The sequence below is a fragment of the Sarcophilus harrisii genome, chromosome 1 (genome assembly GCF_902635505.1).
Source record: "Sarcophilus harrisii chromosome 1, mSarHar1.11, whole genome shotgun sequence".
Classification (NCBI taxonomy): Eukaryota; Metazoa; Chordata; class Mammalia; order Dasyuromorphia; family Dasyuridae; genus Sarcophilus; species Sarcophilus harrisii.
In genome coordinates, this window is record NC_045426.1 from 356,226,914 (window position 1) to 356,249,483 (window position 22,570).

The following is a 22,570-nucleotide window of genomic DNA, read 5'->3' on the forward strand; positions in this document are numbered from 1 at the left end:
TCTCAGTATCTAGGCCTGACTAATTGCTTTATGGGATAAAAAGAAGTTTAACAGTCTGACTTCAAGAAACTTACAGTCTAATTAGGGAGACATGACAAAAACACACCAAGCATTCAACAGCAATACAAGACTTTAATCAAGTGAATATAAAAATATGAAATATCACAAAATGGTTCATAAACAACTGAAAATGAGTGCCATAGACAGTGAGCAATATCAGGTCAGGATTTGTGGGCCTGGAACTAAGGATTACAAAGAAAGAAAATAATAATCTTTGTTTCTGGTTAGGAGATGGAGTTTTATGATGTGGACAATTAAAATTTAGGTAGGAAATTCTAGTAAGAACTCCCCTCTTTGTATTTCATTTGGTGTAAGCTGAAGAAACCCTGGTACCTCTGGCTACTATTAAAAAAAAAATTCACAACATAAATTCGGCCCACTGCTTCTTATCAAAGAATATGCTGATCACCAGTTGGTTGGGTTGTTTATGGCATCACATATAGGGGTCAGAATATTCTACAACCCTATTACTTCAGGCTTGAATTTCAGCTAAGCAACCTGGTATAGAAGATAAGGACTGTAGTGAACACTTGGATTCAGATGCCTCTGACAAATACCGCCACTGAGACCCTGGGCAAATGATCTGAGCTCTTCAAGGCCTGAGGCAAATAATATACATTTCACATTTTCAATGGTGAAGGGAGTTTTGACCCTTTTTTCCCCTGAGGCAATTGGGGTTAAATGACTTGGCCAGGGTCACACAGCTAGGAAGTGTTAACGGGTCCTCCTAACTTTAGAGCTCTGCACCACCTAGCTGCCCCTCCCATATCTTTTTCAGCATTTATCTCTAGAAACTTCATCTTTCTGTTTTAAACTCAAGAAACACATACTACAGGAAGTATTTATTCTCACAGGAAGTGGTTATTCTCAAGCTGGTTCATTTACCTCTAGACCTCAAAATGATGCTGGGCAATTTCTTTTGTATATACAGGGAAATGCAAATAAATTTTTATATTAGTGGAAATAAAAAAATAAGGTAAACCTATTATGGGGACAAGAAAGACGGGGGGGGGGGGATCAACTTAATCAATAAAGGCCGCCAAAGTTATAAAGGAATGATATTGTTATGACTTTGTCATTCCCATTGTTTGAACCATCACAAGCATGGATGTTGGCTGCAGGGAAGAAGGAAATTGCATCTAGGTATTTTAGCTATAAAATTAATTGCATGAATAGGAGAGGCCCCAATTCTCTGTACTCCATACTCTGAGTCATAGAACCGTTTATCATGTGTCTTTCTTGGGAGCCTATCTCCCCTGTGGTGCACAGCTTCCTGATTGTGATTAATTCACCTTTAAGAACAATTGGCTCAGGAGAATTTGCTCATGGTGATGTGTCCTAATTAGAAAAAGCTAATCCAGGATCCATTTTTCCTTTTTGTCATCTGTCTCTCATGCACACACATACTTTCTCTTTCTCTCTCTCTCACACGTGAAATGCTTCATTAACTTTTCTGCTGAAACATACCTGTGCCTGCAGCAGCATCTTTCATACAGCAAAATGCCTAGATTTCCCATTTTATAGTGCCAGGAGGAAGTCATTCAGCATCCCTAGGGTCTTTACATTTTTCCCCTTTATGTATATACACATATGCATTCATGCTCCACACATACCCCCATGTACATCAAAGTATGCACGTGTGTCTTCATATGTATATGGCATATACATCACATTTATGTATATATATATATATATGTATATGTATAACATATATCATAGGGACCCTGAGAGCTTGCCCTTCAACTTTAGATAACAATATGCTTAAGGTATTATAGTCAAAATAGTATCTTTCTTAGTTTTAAATACCTTGAATGCTGACATTGTTTCATGAAGAGGCTATGATAAAGAGTATATTATTTGGCTTTCAATGTCAACTCTAAAAACAGTCTTACTAAATAATTAGATTGCAACCAGGATATGCCTCATATATGACAGTCCAAGATTTAATAAAATCTTTTCAGCAGTTTCCTAACCTCTTTCCTCCTGTGTATCCCTTAGGGCATAGGAAGGAAATAGTGCCAGTTCTGAAGACCTGGAAACCAATCCAAAATCATTAAAATTCTCTGGGTATCAGTTTCCTTGTTGATAAAATGAAGGGAGTAGATGGCATAACCCATAAAGTTCCTTTTAGTATTAAGCTATGATCCTTTATGATTTGAAATAGTTTTGCTTTGCCCTTATCCCCCAATCTCCATCCTATCTTTCACCCTATGTAGAAACATACATAGTCTTACCCTTTATTTGAATAAAAACATTGAACTGAGGAAGTTCAAATTTTCAGCTACCAGCCTCCAAATAGCTACATAAACATAGAAATTAGAAACTGACTGGACAGTTCCTTAAGGCAAATCCCACATGAATGTCACACTATGCCACACTGACACTACAAATTGCTGAGCATTAAAATAGGAGGGGAAAAGTACATTTTCAAATTTTGGGGAATTCTAAATGAAATACCTCTCTCAAAAATGAGATGGAACTATGCTGAAAGGTATAGAAAGTCTACCTTTTATTAATTTCAAAATATTTAAGAAATAGAATCAAATAGCATTCCTGTAAGAAGAACCTCAACAAGATTGTCTTTCATAAACACTACCTAATCATGTGGATTACCTAGAAGATAAACCTAGATTATATCAAATGGCAGTACTAATGCTGACAAGACAAATGACAAGCCTATGGCTGAACTAATACAACATCACTCAATAAGCATTCACTAAGCACTTGCTATGTAAAAGGCACTGTGCTAATCTTGGAGACACAAAGAAAAAGCAAAATTATTCCCTGTCCTTAAAGACTTTACATTCTATTATGGAAGACATCGTGTATATTAATAGTTATGCCCAAGAGACATAGAGGGATAGAAACAACCATTAAGCACCTATGTGCCAGGAATGGTGCTAGTGCTAGAGATACAAAAACAAACAAACAAGCAAGAACAATTCCTGCTCTTAAGAAGCTTGCAGTCTAAGGGAAGAGGCAAAATAAAAACAGCTATGTACAAATAAGGTAAATATAGGATAAATTGGAAATAATCTTAAAGGGAAAGAACTAAGATTAAGGAAAAGTAGGAAAAGGGTTTTTTGTAGAAGGTAGGATTTTATCTGAGATGTGAAAGAAATTAGGGAATATTGGAAGCAAATATGGGTAGAAAATGAAACAGAGAGAGGAAAGAACTAGCAGTTGAAGTAGTACATCTATTATGAAAGATGGCATCGAACTAAATCTTGAAAGAAGTTAAGTAGATAAGACTGGATAGATAGATAGAAGCAGATAAGACAGACAAATAAAAAAGAGACTGATAGAAAGATATACATAGAAGATAAATAGGTTGAAAGATAATTTTATAGAAAGATTGATAGATAAAGGAAAAGAAAGATATGTAAAAAGATCAATAGATAGAAAGTTACATACATAGTTACATAAACAGATGATTAGAGAAATACATTGATGGATACATAAATGCATACATAGAAAGACTGATAGAAAGAAAGATGGAAACAAAGATATATGGAAAGATAGAAAGGAAGACCAATAGATAGACTGAAAGGAAAAAAGATAGATATATAGATAGATGGTTACATAAAGAGTTACATGATAGATAGTTAGATAGATGGATGGATACATAAATAGATCTGAGAACCATATGACTAAAGGTGGCAATTATGACAATAGATGATAAGATCCCCAAATGAGAGTAGAGAGAGAAGAGAGATGAAGCTCAAAATTGAGTCTTGGTGTATATCCACAGTTGGTTAATGAGCATACCATAGGTAACAATTATTAAGGAAAATTGGGAAAAAATCAGAATAATAGTAGTTTTCTATATTTACCAAGTCTTCTCAATTTTTTATCAGCAAAAAATTTTATATCCATCTCTTCATTTCTGTCCCCACTGCCTGCATCCTGACAAAGACTTTCTGTATTGTTCAATAGCATCCTTGTAGGTCTTCGTAGCAAATCTTTTCTCCTCCTTCTCCAAAACATCTTTACCAGTATTATTATGATAATCTTCTATCTATAAAGATTTCATTATATCACTCTTCTGCTCAAAAATCCTTAAATGGTTCATTGCCTATAGAGCAAAGTTTGGATTCTTAGCTGTCACTCAAGGTCCACTACAATCTCAAGCCATCTTAATCTCTAACTTTCCCCCACCATGTATTCTACAGGATGTTCTGGTGAAATTATACAGAACATATGTTCTTATCAAGTTTTTATTATAGATAATGATCATGATAGCAATAGTTAGCAATTATATAGTATCTACTTTGTCTCAGACATTATGCTAAGGAGTTTACCAATATTATCTCATTTGATTCTCACAACAATCTTATGAAATAAATGTTGTTATTATCTTCATTTTACAGTTAAGGAAACTGAAGCTAAGTGAAGTTAGTGACTTGTACAAGGTAACACAGCTATTAATTATCTAAAGCTGGATTTGAACTCAGGTCTTTCTGGTTCCAGGATCATGCTCTCTGTGTACTTTGCTGCTGTGTGTGTGCTATTTCCCTATACTGCAAGGTCTATGCAATAAAACAAGACACTGTGTCTTATTTAATTTTTGTATGTCTCCCATCACTCAGCACAATGTTTCATAATAATAGACTCTTTAAAAAATGTTAGTTCAATTGAAATGAGTTGAGCTCATACTAATTATTTGGCATAGCAAGTATAGAAAATATACATGTGTGTATATGTATATATGTATATATATGTGTGTATATATGTGTATTTATATATATATATGCTAAAGTACAATATACTAAGTAATACATAGCATATATTACTTAGTATATTGTGCTTTAGAAGACAAACCATACACATTTTAGAACTGGAAGGGACCTTAGAAATCATTTTCCAGTCCTTCACTTATAGATGAGTAGAGACCCAGTGTGGGGTAAATTGATTTGCCCAAGGTCATATGACTACCAAGATGGTAGAATAGGGACCTATTAGTTCTATCTTTTCCACCTAAATTCTCATCACTACATAACACTGCCTACTCTAATATATATTAGCAGAAAAATTCCACAAGGCTGTGTGAGAGACAACAAAAGAAGTAGATGGACCAAAGCCTGATCAAATGTGGTGTTTTTTTAATATTCCTAAGGAATCACTTAGATGACCAAATGCAATTTGTTTTGCTTTGGAATAGTGACATGACTCAGAAATGAATCTTCACTTGTGATTGGAAATACAACATGTCCCATATAGCCAGTATATCGAGAGAGAGAGAGAGAGAAATGTTATTCGTTGCTGACTTCCTCTTCAATCACATGGATCTGTTTGTGCTTATTTTCTAAGATAGGCCCCACATGGCCACATGGGGAGGATAAAACCCATCAATTAGAAAATATTAAAGATAACGAAAATATTTAATTTAAAGCTAGATCACTTGTGGTTGTGGAAAGAAAAAAGAGACTCTGACCTTTTTAAACTAATGTACCCTAGGGGCACCTAGCTGGTGTGGTAGATAGACCACCAACCCTAAAGTCAGGAGGATGTGAGTTCACATCTGGGCTCAGACACTTAATACTTCCTAGCTGTGTGACCCTGGGCAAGTCACTTAATCCCAACTGCCTCAGCATACCCTTAAATATGAAAATAGGTTTTCTCCTTTTCCCACTAATTCATGGGTGTTACATTTCACTGAGTCCATGCTCTGTTCCCTCTCCCAATTATCTTCATTTTTTAAAAAGTTTGATCTATTTCCAAAATGTTCACATAATATGGTCTTAACTTTCCCTTGTGTATATATATCTAAGATACAAGTTAAAGACAGAGCAATCAATACAAAGGGCTGAAATAAGATATAAATTTGGGTAGTGTCATTCAATAGAGTGAAGTAGGAAGCCTATAGTTGCAGCAGATTAAGTCTTTTACCCCATTAAACCCAACTATTCATACGTACCCTTTGTGTCATACTTGTGACAGAGATTCAGAGATCATATTGGTCTGATCAGCCAGTCAAACATGCTTGACTTTAACATAGAAATGTCATTTTGATGCTTTCGAAAATGAAGAGCAACAACTATTCAACCAGCAGGTTGATGGGGAAAAAAAAAAAGGAAAACATTCCCCAAATCAAAATGTTCTAGGAATCATAAGATAATCTCATGTTTATGTAGAATAGAATGTGATTTATAAGAAAAACTCAATTATGGCTTTTGTAGCACTTTATTATTATATCATTTTTTCCATAGTGGTTCAACTCTTTGTGACCCATTTAGAGTTTTCTTAGCAGAGATCCTGGAATGACTTGCTATTTCTTTTTCCATCTCATTTTACAAATAAGGAAACTGAGGCAAACAGGGTTAAATGACTTGCTGAGTGATATAACTAGGAAGTGTCTGAGGCCAGATTTGAACTCAGGAAGATGAGTTTATTCTCTATGACATCTAGCTGCCCTATATATCTAGTCCCTCTGTAGCTATTATTGGCCACTTACTTGACATGTAAATGTATTGAATAATGTTAGTTATTTTACAGAATGTCAAAACTGGAAGAGATTTTTGAGATCATCTTTTCATTCCTCTTATTTTACGGATAAAAAATCTAAGATCCAAATAAATATAATGACTTATCCAAGTCACTAAATTCATAAGGCCTTAAATCCAGACCTTTTGATAGTACTGTAATCAGTATTCTTTCCACTGCAAATTGGATTGTGAGATCTATTAGTCTTAGTTTCCTTGTCCATAAAATAGCCTATAACTCACAAGGTTGTTTGAGTACTAAATGACATCACATATGTAAATCTTTGTAAATCTTAAAGCACTATATATAGACTATCATAATCAAAATAATTTAATCGTCTTTTTCCTCTTATGCTTTAATATATTTAGAAATCTTGACTAGATAGATATGTAATTACTTGCTTTGATTTATTCCATCACTTAAAAAATACTACAAAATCATTTAAAGGCCAAATAAAATGATATCTGTGTAAAATTAATCTTAAAGGATAATTGCCATAAGTCAGTAATATAGTTGCTTCTTACTTTCATATCAGAAGAGCAATTGGTCAATGATTGGTATATAAATAACTTGCTAGATGGTGTAGCAGATAGAACACCAGCCATGAAATTAGGAGGACCTGAGTTCAAATCTGATCTCAGAAACTTAACAATTCCTAGCTGTGTGACCCTGGGCAAGTCACTCAACCCTAATTGCCTCAGCAAACCAAACCAAACCAAAAACAAACCACTTTCTACCAAAGAAGAAAAAAGATACAAATTGAACCATATCTTGACAAGTAGCATCTATTTAGATATTTTATTAATTGATTTTTATATGTATTATAAGAAGTGAGAATGAATAGAGTTATGTGGGTGTCAAAGAAGGAAAATTAACAATTTACCTTTTTTTTATTAATTTGGCACAAATATCTCTAATGTCTTTAAGAATTCCAATTAGGAAATGATTTATTGGTGCCAGGACACCAGTGAAATTTGCTGATTAAAAAAGGCCTTCTTACTCCCGCCCCTCCCCACTTTCTTCTGTACAGTATTCAAAACTACTACATTTTTTTTTTCCTGGAAGGTAAATTGGTGGATTTGGGGATTGAGTTTTTTAGGATCAAATCTATGATTTCTTTTGTGTAAGGAGTTCTTGTTGATCAATAAAGGTCAGCACTTTCCCTGCAGCTTAGATTTTAGAGAGTTGTCTGGAGTACAGATTTTCCCAAGGTCACACAGCCTATTGTAAATGAATCCTGATTTAGAGGTCTCTATCGATTGCAGTATCTTTATTTTCCTGCTAGAAAAACACATTTTAATTCTTAAATTGCTACAGTCATATAATTGTATATGTGTGTATATTGTGTGTATGTATGTTAAAACAAATAATTTTGGAAGTCTCTCATATTTTGAAGGACACTGCTGATTGGGTCCAATAATAAGATAATTTGAAACATAATTAGCATATTCACAGAAAGATTTTTCTAGATCAGGCATTATTGACAAAAAATATTAAAAAGGAACTGCTCATATTTAAAAAAAAATTCAAGGCAGTCCAGCTATAGCAAAAGCAACTAAAGAATTCCAATGAAAGTAGAGAAGCCTTTCTTAAATGATTACTGGTCAATTGCTCCTTAATGTAGCTATTTGCTTTTCAGATAGATGACTTTTGACAAGAGGACTGAAAATCACCATTCTCGTGAGTGTTATAAGATTTATATTATCAATTTATAAAGCAGAATAATTTCTTTTCCTTTTTTCAAAAGAAAATATATTTGCTATTGAAAGAATTCATTTTATTTTTGGAAAAGTGGTATTACAAAGCTGTTGTTCAGTCATTTCCAGTCATGCCTAGTTCTTTATGACTCCATTTGGGGTTTTCCTGGCAAAAATCTTGGAGTGGTTTGCCTTTTCTTTCTCTAGTTCATTTTATAGGTGAGGAAACTGAGGCAAACAGGGGTAACTGACTTACTCAGGGTTACACAGCTGGGAAGTGCATGAGGCCAAATTTGAACTCAAGTCTTAACTCCCAATCTAGTCCTCTATCCAGTGCACTACTTAGTTGTCCTTGTTAACATATATTCTATCATATATTCTATATATGTACAATAAGAATATCTGATATAAAGCATAGTGTACTATATAACAATTTCAAGGATGGTTATATGTACTTCTCAGGCATAAAAATATAAATGGAGTTAGATTCCCAGGGTTTTAAAATGATCACATCAAATCTAGTTGAAATTAGGAAGCTTAATCAAAATAATTGTTTTGCTTCTCCGATCATCCAATCTTGGTTTTTTTTGGGGGGAGGGGGGATTGACTCTGCATTGTATTCATGGAAATTTGAGAAACTGTAGAACTTTTGGAAGTATTTATGGCATAATGCTTATATTCTTTTCATCAAATATGATAGGAATAAGAGAAGGAAGTATGGATACCTATCACAAAAATGATGGGATGAGATTGCAAAATATATATATATATATATATATATATATATATATATATATATATACTATCATTTAGGACCAATGAACGTTATTTTTCTGGGATAACTGCATTTCGGAAAATGTTTTCAGGGTTCAATTTGCTGGCAAAAATGCAAAAAAAAATCATTAGTACATGTAAACTTCTTGAGGGCAGGGAATATTTTGTTGTTGACTTTATATCCCTAGCATCTATCACAGTACTATAAACGAGTAGAATGTTAATAAATGCTTGATAAATGAATATCAAATGTAATTTATAGGAATAGAAATTAGTGACTCTGGTAAAAACATTTTTTTCTTGAAATTCAAGAATAAAAATTGGCCATTGGCAGCATTAGTTTGAGGAAACATTCATCCTTTCATTCTACAATTATTAAGCTCAAATAGATATAAAGATAAATTGTTTTAAACCATGGCATAACCAGCACAGACCTTGGAGTCATAGATGCAATCTCTCTTTTAAAAAAAAACCCTATTGATTTTGCTAAAGTTAGCTTCAGTACAAGAGCTACAGTGGACAAAGAATTGAACAATGTGTCAGCTTCCATCAAGGAATTTTCCCTTGAGTTGCTTATAAGTAGCCTCCTTCTATTGAGTGGTCTCAATGCTGGCTCCAGATTTTCTCTTATAGGGAAAATGGGATACAGGGAAAGATAAAAATAAGAAGATTCTAGAATTTCACATAATAAAAGTCATATAATGATTTGTGTTTATATATGTGTATGTATGTGTAGAAAGAATGGGGGAAAAGAAAAGGGAGAAAGAAGAGAAGAAAAAGATAAAGAAGAGGGAGAAAAGGAGAAAAAATGTAATTTTAGAGCTTGGGGTCATCAAAGTTCAGAGTAAGCTTACTAAGCTTTCTTTGTGAATATAAAGAATCATTTTAGAAACTAGACTTAAGACTGAGCAGCTACCTCCTATCTCTTAAAAAAAATCTTCACCATATGCTTCAATTTATATTTTGCAGTTTATTATTACTAAATTTTTATTTATATTTTTAAAATCTGCACACTTCAAACAATACTCGAATACAATGTTTTTAATGGTTTGTTATACATGTATTCAAGTGAAATAATAATACTTTAAAATGAGACTTTTCTCTTTTTTTTCTCATTGTGATTTCATTGTCTCCTGTATTTCTCCTAGACCCTTGCCTTTGTTGATTCTAACTGAGGAATGAAGATTTTAAAAAATAATAATAATTGGATCATGTGATTAAGGAAAAATTAAATCTTAACAGCCTTCTGCCCCTAAAGCTCACCCACCAAAATCTCTTATGCATAATTTCATTTTAGGGAGAATCAGAAGAGATGGAGAGAAAGGATGAACAGATAAATAGACTTCTGCTATCTCCTTCCGTGGATGAATTAAACTACTTAATCTCTAAAGTGTCAAAAAGTCACAAATGTTGAAGGAAATGGAAGAGAACTCCAGAATCCCAGACTCAAGTAGAAAATTGCTATTTGGAAGAGTTATTGCATGGTCAGATACGGATGATCTGAATCAGTGGTATTAGTGTCATCATTCATCCCTTTAAACATATAATTTTGCTTTGTCTTATAGAATGCTATTTGAAAGGACAGTCAATTAGGCAATCAACAAATAAATGCTATACTTCTGCTATTTGAAAGACATTGTGCTGAAGACTATGAAATTAGATTCCTGACATGAAGAAGCTTATGATCTAGTTGTGTTAAAAAAAAATAAATACAAGAGATAAATAATTGGATAAAACAATGCCCAAGCTGCCACAAAACTTTATTTGATTAATTACTGAATCATTGATAGAAATATTATATGTTATGGAAGTGCAGAGAAAGGATATATGACTTTATGGGACTGGTATAATCTGGCAAGTCCTAATAGAGGAAGAAAGATTAAAGATAGGTCTTGAAAAATATTAGGCAATAGATGGGTAGAAAGAAATTTTAAAATGCATTCCAGGCATGATAAAAAGTATCCAGGAAGTACAGCATAAGATGTATTTTAGGAAAAATGAGAAAAAAACTAAATGGAGTAAAGGGTTCAAGACTTTGTTTTATTATTCAGTTAAGAAATATGATTTCATGCGATTAAGATATCTCTAAGGTACCACTTCACAACTCTCAGATTGACTAAGATGCCACGAAAAAATAATGATAAATGTTGGAGGGGATGTGGGAAAACTGTGACACTAATACAATTATTGGTGGAGTTGTGAAATGATTTAACCATTCTGGAGAGTAATTTGGAACTATGACAAAAGAACAAGAAAACTGTGCATATCCTTTGATCCAGCAATGTCATTAGTGGACTTATATCCCAGAGATCATAAAAAAGGAGAAAAGATCCACATATGCAAAAATGTTTGTTAGAGCCCTTTTTGTACTGGCAAGAAACTGGAAACTGAGTGGATATCTATCTGGTGTGGAATGGCTAAATCAGTTATGATATATGAATGAAATGAAATATTGTCGTTCTATAAGAAATGATGAGCAAGGTGATTTCAGAAAAGCCTGGAAAGACTTACACAAACTGATGTTGAGTGAATTGAGCAGAGACAAGAGAACATTATGTGATGTTCAACAAGATTATGTGATTATCAACTATGATGGACTTGGCTCTTCTCAATAAAATGATTATTCAAGACAATTCTAATAGACTTGGGATGGAAAATGCTGTGAGCATCCAGAGATAGAACTATAGAGAATGAATGTGGATTGAAACATAATATTTTCACCTTTTTTGTTTGTTTGTTTGTTTTCTCATTTTTCCCCTTTTGATCTAATTTCTTTTGCACAACATGACAAATATAGAAATATGCTTAGAATTGTACATATTTAATATATATCACATTATTTGTTATCTTGAGGAAGATGGTAAGGGAGGGAAAGAGAAAAATTTGAAACACAAAGTCTTACAAAAATAAATGTTAAAAATTACTTTTACATGTATCTGGAAAAATAAAACACTATTGAAAAAAATGTTAAAATACAGTAAAAATGTGATTTAATTGATCAAGTATTTTCAAAACCTAATTTTGATATGAAAAATTGGGATTTTTAAAGAGTTGTCGTTTCAATATCATAACCATGAATATATAAATGGAATGATCCAGAAGCCCAATGTTGATAATATTATCAAATAAAGATATTGAAAAGGTTTACATGGGGTAAGATTGTGTCTTACATGGTTGTCATATTTTAGGGAGTTGGAGGCTATTCATGGTATTATTGTAGTTTTTTGTTTTGTCTTACTTTTTAAGCATGGAATTAACCTGACAAAAATGGTGTTTTAGGAAGTAACCTGGTAATGGTGTGCATGATGCATTGGCTAGAGGCAATATGTTCAAATAATAAGCTAGTCTGGAAGTGATAAGGACCTTAAGTAAAGTAGTGATACTGGGAAGGGAAAGAATGAGGTGAGCACAGTGAAAGAATTGACAAGTCTTTCTATGTGACAGCAAAGGAAAGAATGATTAAGATTTCAAGCAGAGTTAACTTGAAAAGGATGGTGTCACCGATAGAGATATTGCAAAAGGAAGATAGTTTGGGAAGAAAAAAAATTTTAGTTTTAAATGCATTGATAAAGATGGTGGCCCAGCAGAGGAAAGATATAATCAGCTGTGTCTGCCAGCAAGTGAAAGAAGGAAAGCTAAAGGAAAGGTTACTTTGGTGGCATAGTGAATAGAATTCTGGACTTGGAATCAATAATAGTTGAATTCAAATCTGACCTTAGCCATTTACCAGCAGTGAGACTGCACAAGGCACTTAACTCGTATCAGCCTCAGTTTCTTTATCTGTAAAATGGAGATGATAATAACACCTATCTCACAGGAATAATACATGTAAAATATTTTCTAAACATCACAAGAATATGTATATACTTGCTATTTATTATCACAATGGAAGTAGAAAAATATCTGGAGACTGGATTTTTTAGAAGACTTGGCAGATGGCAGGATGTCAGCAAGAATCTCTTAATTTTACATCAAAAACATCTAAGAAAATAGATACAGACAATTTCTAAAAGGACTGGGAAAAGTTCAAACAAGAGTATCCCTGCCATTTAACAAAACCTGGCTAGAGCAAGAAGTTAAAAAAAATTGTAGAAATACAGCACGTCTGAATAGTGAGGGGAATATCCTAGCAACCCAATGAGATTGCTCCATATTTGTATTTTTCCTAACCCCATTACTTTCCTAGTTCTACATAGGTATAAAATATGGGTCAGTCTCCTTGTGTGGTGAGGCAAAAGGTTTATTTATTTTCCCATTTACCAGAGAGGATGAATTATTCTTGGAAAGAACAGTAGAAATACTTCAAGAGGAAAATAGAAGAAAATTTTCTAGATTCTGAGGAAGCAGAGAGGAACCTAACCTAATAGAGGGTAAAAAAAAAATGTGACATCAAGAAAGAAAGATTTGAAAAAGGTAGACCTCTGGAATCATGGGAACTAAGATGTTTTTCTTTTCTCTTTTCTTTTTTCATGATCAAAATAAGTTGCAGGATAAAAAGTATGGAACAGAAGTGGTTAACTTGGAATTGCAAAACAAAATAAGACAATAAGAGAGGATGTAGCTGTTTTCAATGAATTCAAGTCATCAAGTGTGGCTAAATTCTCCAAGGGGACTGAAATGATAAAATGACGTGTGGATATGATTAATGAGTGGTTGCTACTGGTCTCTCTAGATTTTCTAGATACCATTCTTCTCCTCCTACATGACTGCTCCTCCTCAATCTGTCTCAGTCTCTTTTATTGAATCCTTATCCAGATCACATCCTCTCATAGTAGGTGTGCCACAGGGATCTGTCTGGAGCCTTCTTTTCTTCTCCCTTTATACCACTTCACTTGGTGATCTCATCAGGCTCCATGAATTTTATTACAACCACTATGCTGATGATTCTTTAATCTAGCTAGCTAATACTAACCTCCCTGTTGATCATCAGTCTTATATTTTTTCAATTGCCTTTCTGACATTTCTAATCAAATGTTTAAGAAGATCTTAAACTCATCATGTCCCAAATTGAACTCCTCTTTCCTCCTAAACACTTCCCCCACCTTTCTATTTTTGTCAAAGGCAAGTAATTTCATTCTTTGAGTCCCTCGAGTTCACAGTGACCCTCTTCTTCTCACTCTTTCTCACTCTACCCCACCCATACCTAATCTGTTGTCAAAGTCTATTTCACCTTTGCAACATCTCTCTAATACAACCATTTCTTTTCTCTGAAACTGTCACCATCCTTATTGAGGTCCTGATCAACTCATACCTGGATTATTACAATAACCTGATGGTGAATTTGCCTGCTTCAAGCCTCTCCCTACTTCAGGATATCCTTCATTCAGTTGCCAAAGTTATTTCCCCCCCAAAACAAAGATCTGATCATGTCCACCTTCCCAATCCCCAAAACTCCTGTGGCTCTCTCCAAGATCAATGCAAAATCCTTGGTTGGGCATCCATATCCCTTCATTACATTCTCCTCTTCCCTCCCCACCCCCCCACCCCCTGCCCCCCCCCCCCCCCCCCCCCCCTCCTCCCCCCCCCCCCCCCCCCCCCCCCCCCCCCCCCCCCCGTCTTTTCAGTCCTCTTATACCTCATTCCCTACCATAAACTCTTCATTCCAGTGAAAATGACCTCCCGGCTATTCTATGAATAGAACAATCTATCTCACAGTTCTGGACATTTTTTCCTGTTCTCCATAGTTAAAATGCTCTCCCTCCTTATCTCTGCCTCTTGACTTCCCTAGCTTCCTTCAAATCCCAACTAAAATCCCATCTTCTGCAAGAAGTCTTTGCCAAGCTCTTAATTCTGATGCCTTCTCTTTGTTATTTCCTAGTCATACTGTGTGCTACTTAGTATATATATATATATATATATATATATATATATATATATATATATATTTGTTATCTCCCTTATTAGATTGAGAGTTCCTTGAAGACAGAGATGATGTTTTGACTCTTTTTTGTATCAGCTGTGTTTAGCACAGAGCCTTGCAGTAGCTGGTGCTTAATCTCAGCTTTAAAGTGATTATATTCATCTTGGAGGAGGAAACAATTTAAATAATTAAGTTCAGATCAAATAATTTCAGAAGGGATGGAGCATTTACTAACTTGGGGAGGAGTTGTGGCAGGAATCAGAAAAGATTTCACCAAGGAGATTGTACTGGAGGTGAGACTAGAAGAAATATTAGGTTTTTGAGAGGCAGCAATGGTGGAGAGAAAAAAGAAAACATTCCAGAATCAAAATAGTTCTATAAAGTTCTTTGACTGAATTTGTAGACATATTCAGAAGGTCCGAGTTAATACTCTATTCATCACTTTAACAGATTATAATGATAAAGAATTACTTATTCTCTCAGAAAATATAATATATTCTTTGGGCATAATTTGGAGAAAATTCTTTTTCTTAAATCTTAATTTTTTTGCCTTAGTAAAATACAAATGCCAAAAGGTTGTAACAAATATAGTTATTTATCATAAAAATATAATGATAATTGACTATTCACAAAAATAATTAGGGTAAAATTTGAGGACTTAAAGTGATATTAGAAGAGAGGTTCTTTGAGAGTTCATGATTTTTTTTAATATTTTGATAACTGTATTTTGATATAACTTTTTTTTGTAAGTTTTTGTGAAGAAGTCTAACAAGTCATGATGAGTTATGACAAGTCACAAAAGTTGGAAAATCATCTAGAATGAATTCATAGGCACAAACCATTTCCAAGTCAAGAGGCAATGCTTTATTATAATGCCATAAGGCAGGCAAAATTTTTAAAGAATTCATGATTAGCAACAGGATAGGTAGGACCTTTTATGAGAAAAGATACTAAGCAAGGTATGGTAACTATGCTAATTGTGTACCTCAATAAATCAGCTAGTAGGCATTGCTTTCCTGTTTATACTCTATTGTATATAGTAGATAACAATGAGCATCAGTACAGGATAGCCCTGTCTATACAAGATAATTCTAGTGTCAGCTTGTTCCTCACTGGGGCTCACTTAGATATTCAGTTGTTACCAGAGACATGGTCTTTTGCTGAAGTGCCTTCACCCCATCATTTGTATTTTGTTTTATTCATTTAATAATAATAATGATAATAACAAAAGTTAGCATTTACATAGTGCCATATGATATTATTTACATAATGCTATGCACAACAACCCCAGAGGTGTCATCTCCACTTTCCATATTAGAAAACTGTGGCAGAGAGATATTAAATGACTAAAGCTACATCTGAACATCAGATTTTGTGATCTGCTCCCTGAACTACCTACTGCCTTAAACATTATTCTAAGAAAGGGTTGATAAGCTTTATAAGACTACTGAAGTTTTCCATGATCAAAAAAAAAAGTTTGAGTCCCCTGTGTTAGTTAGACATTGAATAGTTCTCTCCTTCTTTGTCCTCTTCCCTGTCTCTTTTCTTTCTCTTTTATTCCCTCTTCTCTAATCACCTCTCTACTTCTCATTTTTCTGATACCCAAAACAACCCTTTGGTTAGAAAAAATGACTTCTCTAAGGTAAATTGGCTAGTGACTGAAAAGAACTAAGAATTCTAAGATTTGGTCCAGCCCCATCCAGGCTATTTATTTTATTTTATTTCAATTCCCCTGTTGTTATACTTGAATTGATAGAACAATTCAGTCTACCATCACCATCCTCAAATATAAAAAATAGGGATAATAATACTATCTACCTTGCTGAGTTATTATGGGGATCGAATGAGATGACACTTATAAAAAACACTTAACACAGTGCTTGGCACATAGTAGCCATTATATAAATGTTGATTCCCTTTCCTTCCCAATAAATATCTAGGGAGAATATTAGGGCAAGTGTACTTGGTCCTATACTAAGCTGTTCTTGTCAGAGCAGGACAAAAACAATTGCTCTGGATTTTCATGGTAGATACAATAAAGAAAAGAAAAGCAATTTATCTAAGAAACTAAATATGTGTAATTGCTTATATTTCATATTTGTTTATTACTTTTTAACATGAGAGACATTCTAAAACCTGGCTGAATTCAAATGTTAATTCTAAGAATGATGGGATTTGGGCTGAGGTTCTCAGAGTATGAATAAACTCTGAATCTGAAGCACTAGTTCACACTGAAAATTTTTCCCATCTATCCAGTGGCACATAACTATGAATGACCTAAATAAGAGGGGAAAGTTATTTAGGCCACATAGGTTGAGGTTTTTAATATCCAGCTAGATAGAAGATTAGTTCACTTATCTTAATCCTGTTAACCTAGGTGAGGGATCCCTGTAAAAAGACCATTTTGGAAGAGATAGAAATGATGCTCTTGTTCTCTCTTCCCAGAGGTGAGAGGTTCTTAGTTTCCAAGAGTGCCCATTTTCATTCCTTTCAAATTCATTATATGTAATTATGCAAAGAATTTAATGGAACAGGATATAAGAATGTAAATTGTTTAGATGCTCTTCCACCTTCTGAAATTCAATATGTCCAAATGGAATCAATCTTCTACACTCCAAAACCTAATATCCCCATTTTTATCAATGGTATCTCCATTCAATCAGTCAGCCAGCCTTAAAAAACTATAAATTATCCTTCTTGTGCAGCTAGCAGAATGATAAAAAAAATACCAGAATCAGAGTTGAAAGTTTGAGCCTCAGACACTGTGTCATCTTGAACAAGTCATTTAATCAGAACAAGCCACAGTGTCCTTATTATAAAATGAAAATAATAATAGTCTTTACCACCCAAGATGGTTGTTAACAACAAATGAGATTATTTAAAATATTATACATATATACATGCATGTATATACATACATATATAATATATAGATATACATATATATAGTGCTTCATAATCTTAAAGCATTAAATATGCACTATTATTTTTGTTGTTTTTCTGTCTTCACTCAGCATTAGTTATTTAGTGGCCAAGTTCTGCTCATTCTTCCTCTGCATAACTTCTGAATTTTCTTTTATACTACCCCTAATATCAGTCTAGTTTAGACCCTCATTCCTCACTCCTTACTTTAGCCATACCCCTTTCTAATCTTTTTAAACTACTGCAACAGTAATGTACCCAGTGCATAAATCTGACCATGACCCAATTATGTTGACAGACATAAACAAACCACAAACACTTAATGGCTCCCTAGTGCTTACCACATAAAAGGTAAACTCATTCATTCACCTGCTATTAAATGTCCTCTACATCTAGAACTAAATTACCTTTCCAATCTTACCTCATAATTATTTTTTCAAATATTCTTTCACACTAACCTAAAGGCTATTTGTCACCCCAACTTTCCTTGCCTTGTCTGGCTTCTGGGTCATTGTGAATATTGTCCTTATGTTCCCTGAAAGGCCCACCTCAGGCCTTCCTCTCTGAATCTCCCTCTGATCTCTTTAGTTATAAGTGACCTTGCCCTTCTTGAATTTCCCACAACATTTTGGTCCTCTCCTGCCCACTTATTATAATGTATTTTATATATGATTATATATGCAATTGTAAATTTGAGGGCTACAGCCTGTTCATCTTTGAATATCTATTGTTTGTCCAGCAAATGTCATATGAAATAATTAATAGATGTTAGTTATATTGAATTATTTATTTGGCTTAGTACTACATAGTGGCAGTCTGGACAGAATAGTACATGCCTTTTCAAGATATAGGGATACAGACTGAAATTGTGATTTCATTGCTGTAGGAGGTCCCAGAAGGTACTTCTTCAACCAAAGTCAGTACCTTCTCTACCATGTGTAGTCTTAGAAAGAGATTTCTCCAGAGTGACACAACTAGTATGTATTAAATGCAAGACTCAAACTCAAGTATTGTTGGTTCAAAGGCCAACTCTTTCTCCACTATGCTACATTGCCTCTTATTTCAAATATATAATTTGTTGGATTTTAATTATTAGTATTATGTCTAAGTTTTCAAGTCTACTAAATTCAAAGAATAAACCACAATTGTTTTAGATGGACTAAGTTTGTTGTTGTAGAGATATTTTAAAGTTACATCTAACTTTTCATGACTCCATTTAAGGTTTTCTTGGCAAAGATATTGGAGAGGTTTGACATTTCCTTTTCCAGCTCATTTTACAAATGAGGGAACTGAGGCAAACAGGGTTAAATGACTTCTCAGTCACTTAAACAGTAAGTGTCTGAGAACAGATTTGAATTGAGAAGGATTAGTCTTTCTGACTCCAGGACCAACACTTTTGGCAGTACAATGCCACCTAGTAGTAAGTGTAATTGCATCATTCTCTGTGGCATTTGGAGGGGACATGTGCCCTGGACCTAATATATAAGTTATCATTCATTTGTTTAGGGTACAAGCATACATGTATTTAAAGCTTAGAGATTTTTTACTCTTTTTGTCTCCTAGCATCTATCACATACCTAGCATATAGTAGGTGCTTAATAAATGCTTGTTGATTGATCTATAATTCCAAAGGTGATCTCCAACAGGGACTAGGGTTATTATCTTCACTATGTACATTTGATCTTTTTAATACTACCTGATATTGATATACTATTTTAAATTTTGCAAACTAATTTCATTAAAGATTCATAAATCTAACTATTTCCCATTTACAGATGATGAAACTAAGGTCAAAGAACTTTCCCTTGGTCACATAGCTACTTAAGTGTCAGAGACTGAATTTGAATTCAAATCCTCCTGATTCAATGTCTAGCAAGCAATAATTGAATTGTAACAAGGGCTGAGAACTTTTTAAAAAATTTTTTTAAGATTTTTTAAAAAAATTATTCATGGGGGCATCTAGGTGGCATAGTGTATGGAGTACCAACTCTGAAGTCAGGAGGATCTGAGTTCAAATTTGATCTCAGACACATCACTCCCTAGCTGTGTGACTCTGGACAAGTCACATTTGCCTCAGCAAATAAATAAATAAAATAAAGTAAAAATCATTTATGATTTAAAGAATCAAGCTCTTACTTAAAGAACAATGAGATTTAGTGGAAAGAATGCTGGAGGCAGAAGACCTGGGTTCAAGACTCAACTCTGTTATTTACTGGCCATGTGACCTTGGGCAATTCATATCATATGATATTATTAGAAGAATGGAGATAATATGACTTACCATGTCTACTGTTAATAAAGACTTAATAATACTCATGAAGGCACTTTATAAATCACAAATTGTTATGCAAATGTCATTGTTATACTTGCTTTTGGTGTTTTCTTTCCTGAAGGCCAAAAGAATGTTACTTTACAAACACAAATGATAGAAAGGGATGGCTAGAAACAATCACAAAATCATCAACTCATCAAAGTAATAGTAGTAGCAACAGGATCACATAGAACAGGGTTGCTGAATGGGAAGGAGGTTATAGAAGGTGACCTTTAAGTTTCTTTCTAAAGCTAAGATTCCATGATTCTGCAATAATTCTTTACCCATTACTCTATTCTATAATATTCTATAAACCCCTATTCAGGGGTTTATAAGTTATAAAGTCCTATGTCAGCAATGATTTCATTTGATCTTGACAAGAAAGCAGGTATTATTATTATTGTTTTGGTGAGGCAATCAGGGTTAAGTGACTTGCCAATAGTCACACAGCTAATAAGTGTCAAATGTTTGAGATTGTATTTGAATTCAGATCTTTCCAACTCCAGGACAGGTGATCTATCCACTGTGTCACCTAGGTGCCCCCAAGTATTCTTATTTCCATTTTCTAACAAATTATGAAACTGAGGCACAAAGAGGCTATATGAAGATGACTTATTAAAGATCCTACAGTTATAAAGTAGCCAGTTCAAATTAGAGACGGGGTCTTTTGACTCTTAGTTTAGGGCTCTCCCATTTTATTAACTCACAAATGTGTACTAATCTACTGTGCTTAGATATAACACAAAACATCTGGAATCAAAATCATGGGTTCATAGATTTGGAGCTAAAGGGACTTTAGATGTCATCTAGTCCAACTTCTTGATTTTCACAGGTGGAGAAACTGAAGCCTAGGCAAGTGAAATGATTAGCCCATGGTTACAAAGGGAATAAGTGACAGAGGTGGAGTCATTAAAATATGTTCAGGAATATATTGACATTTACCGTAAGGTCCTACTGAAAACTTAACTTCTTGGGTTTATTTGTGTCAATTTAAGTAAGTAATATAGAATTTTAAATTATCCTTGTAAGATTTCCCTAAATCTTTTAGTTGGTGGATATTATTTTTATTTTTGCTATTTAAAAAAAGATTAGGTGAGCTGTATATACACTACCCATAATCACTACCACCGAACAGTGACAGAGTGCAGACTATTATTTAATTTTTATTAACCTTTTAAACTGCTTTAAATGAAACATTGGGTGTAAGCAGGCAATATACAGTACAAGAGAAAGCAAACTATGGTTGTCTTCCTATGTTTTCCACTTGAAGGGAGCAAGGTGTTATTTAATCACCTTGGGCCAGTGAAGTAATTATATTGGTACTAGATAAGGTCGTTTGGGCTGAAATAAAGAAAATATAAATAAATCTTCTTACTCTGCACCAATGAAAAGATTAGAGAGAGAGAAAGCAACCCCTGAAGCTTGGAAAACAGAACCGAGAAAGCAAAAGGCAGATCAGTGCAGCCTGCAGCACCGAGCCAAAAATCTTTCTCTTTAGTACTGAAGGAAGCAAAAGTCACGGCAAATTCAACTTCTAAGACCACAGGCTACATAAGCCAACCCCAGCTGCTTTAAAGTGTTAGTTTCAGGCCTGTAATTAGGGTTGCTGGGTTTGATTTGTTTTTTTTTCCCCTAAGAGTCTAAATTCTCTCTGTGTACAGATGAAGAAAAATAAAAGGCAGATGACATGTTAAACCTTTTGCTCTCAACGCGAAAGAAGATGTAACAGAGCAATGTACACAGCCGATTAAAAAAATAGCTCTACAGAGATCTGCAAACTCTGTACTTACAGCCCCAAATGTCTCCCGATTTCGGCAGCTGGGAGATAACTAGCCCATCTCTTTATGACACTGTTGCTTCCATCAGCTGTTGAAACATAAAACAAAATACGGGTACGAACCCCATCAGTGAGAGACCCAGCGTTCCAGAGCATCAGTTTTTAGCCAGCACTGAAGGGAATTTTCAGACTACGAACCTGAGTGCTAAAGAGTAAGTAAATACCTTTCCACTGGCAGTGACAGAGGGCAGCCAGACGCTTCAGCCTTTGCTGCTGCTGCTACTGCTGTGATGCTGTTGATGCTGATGTTGATGCTGATGCTGTCACCAGCACCGCAGCAGCTGCTGCTGCTGCTGCTGCTGCTGCCGCCGCCGCTGCTGCGCTTCCTCTCAGCCTTGTGTAACAGCGCCGGCAGCTTACTGCCTCTGACTCCTTGCCAAGTCCGTGGCTTCCAGGAATCTGGGGGGTCCTAGTGCCCTCTCTAGCACAGAGAACTTACACTTTTCAGATTGGCTGATGAATGAAAGCTCTATTAGCCGTCGTGATCCCCAGGATTTGATAGGTGTGCATCGTTCTTCCTTATCCTAACATGCTGTGTTTTGGAAGGGGGAGAAGACCTGCAAACAGCCTGAAAATGTCGGGGGGAAAGAGGTTTTTTTGGCTTTAAGTTGATTTTCATACGGAGA

The 22,570-nt window shown here is 34.5% G+C and overlaps 1 protein-coding gene across 2 annotated transcripts in view; it reads right to left on the reverse strand.

The window, feature by feature from the left end:
* Positions 1 to 22,286, reverse strand: part of RAB27B (RAB27B, member RAS oncogene family) — a 206,641-nt gene extending 184,355 nt beyond the window's left edge. The window contains exons 1-2 of one of the 2 annotated variants that reach the window (XM_031945939.1): positions 22,109 to 22,286; positions 21,898 to 21,973 (exon numbers count right to left, since the gene is read on the reverse strand). The gene's annotated coding sequence lies outside the window, so the exon portion shown is untranslated. Of the gene's footprint in view, positions 1 to 21,897; positions 21,974 to 22,082 lie in introns of both variants that reach the window. The other variant, XM_031945938.1, reaches the window with a different exon arrangement.
* Between the last annotated feature and the right edge of the window lie 284 nt (positions 22,287 to 22,570).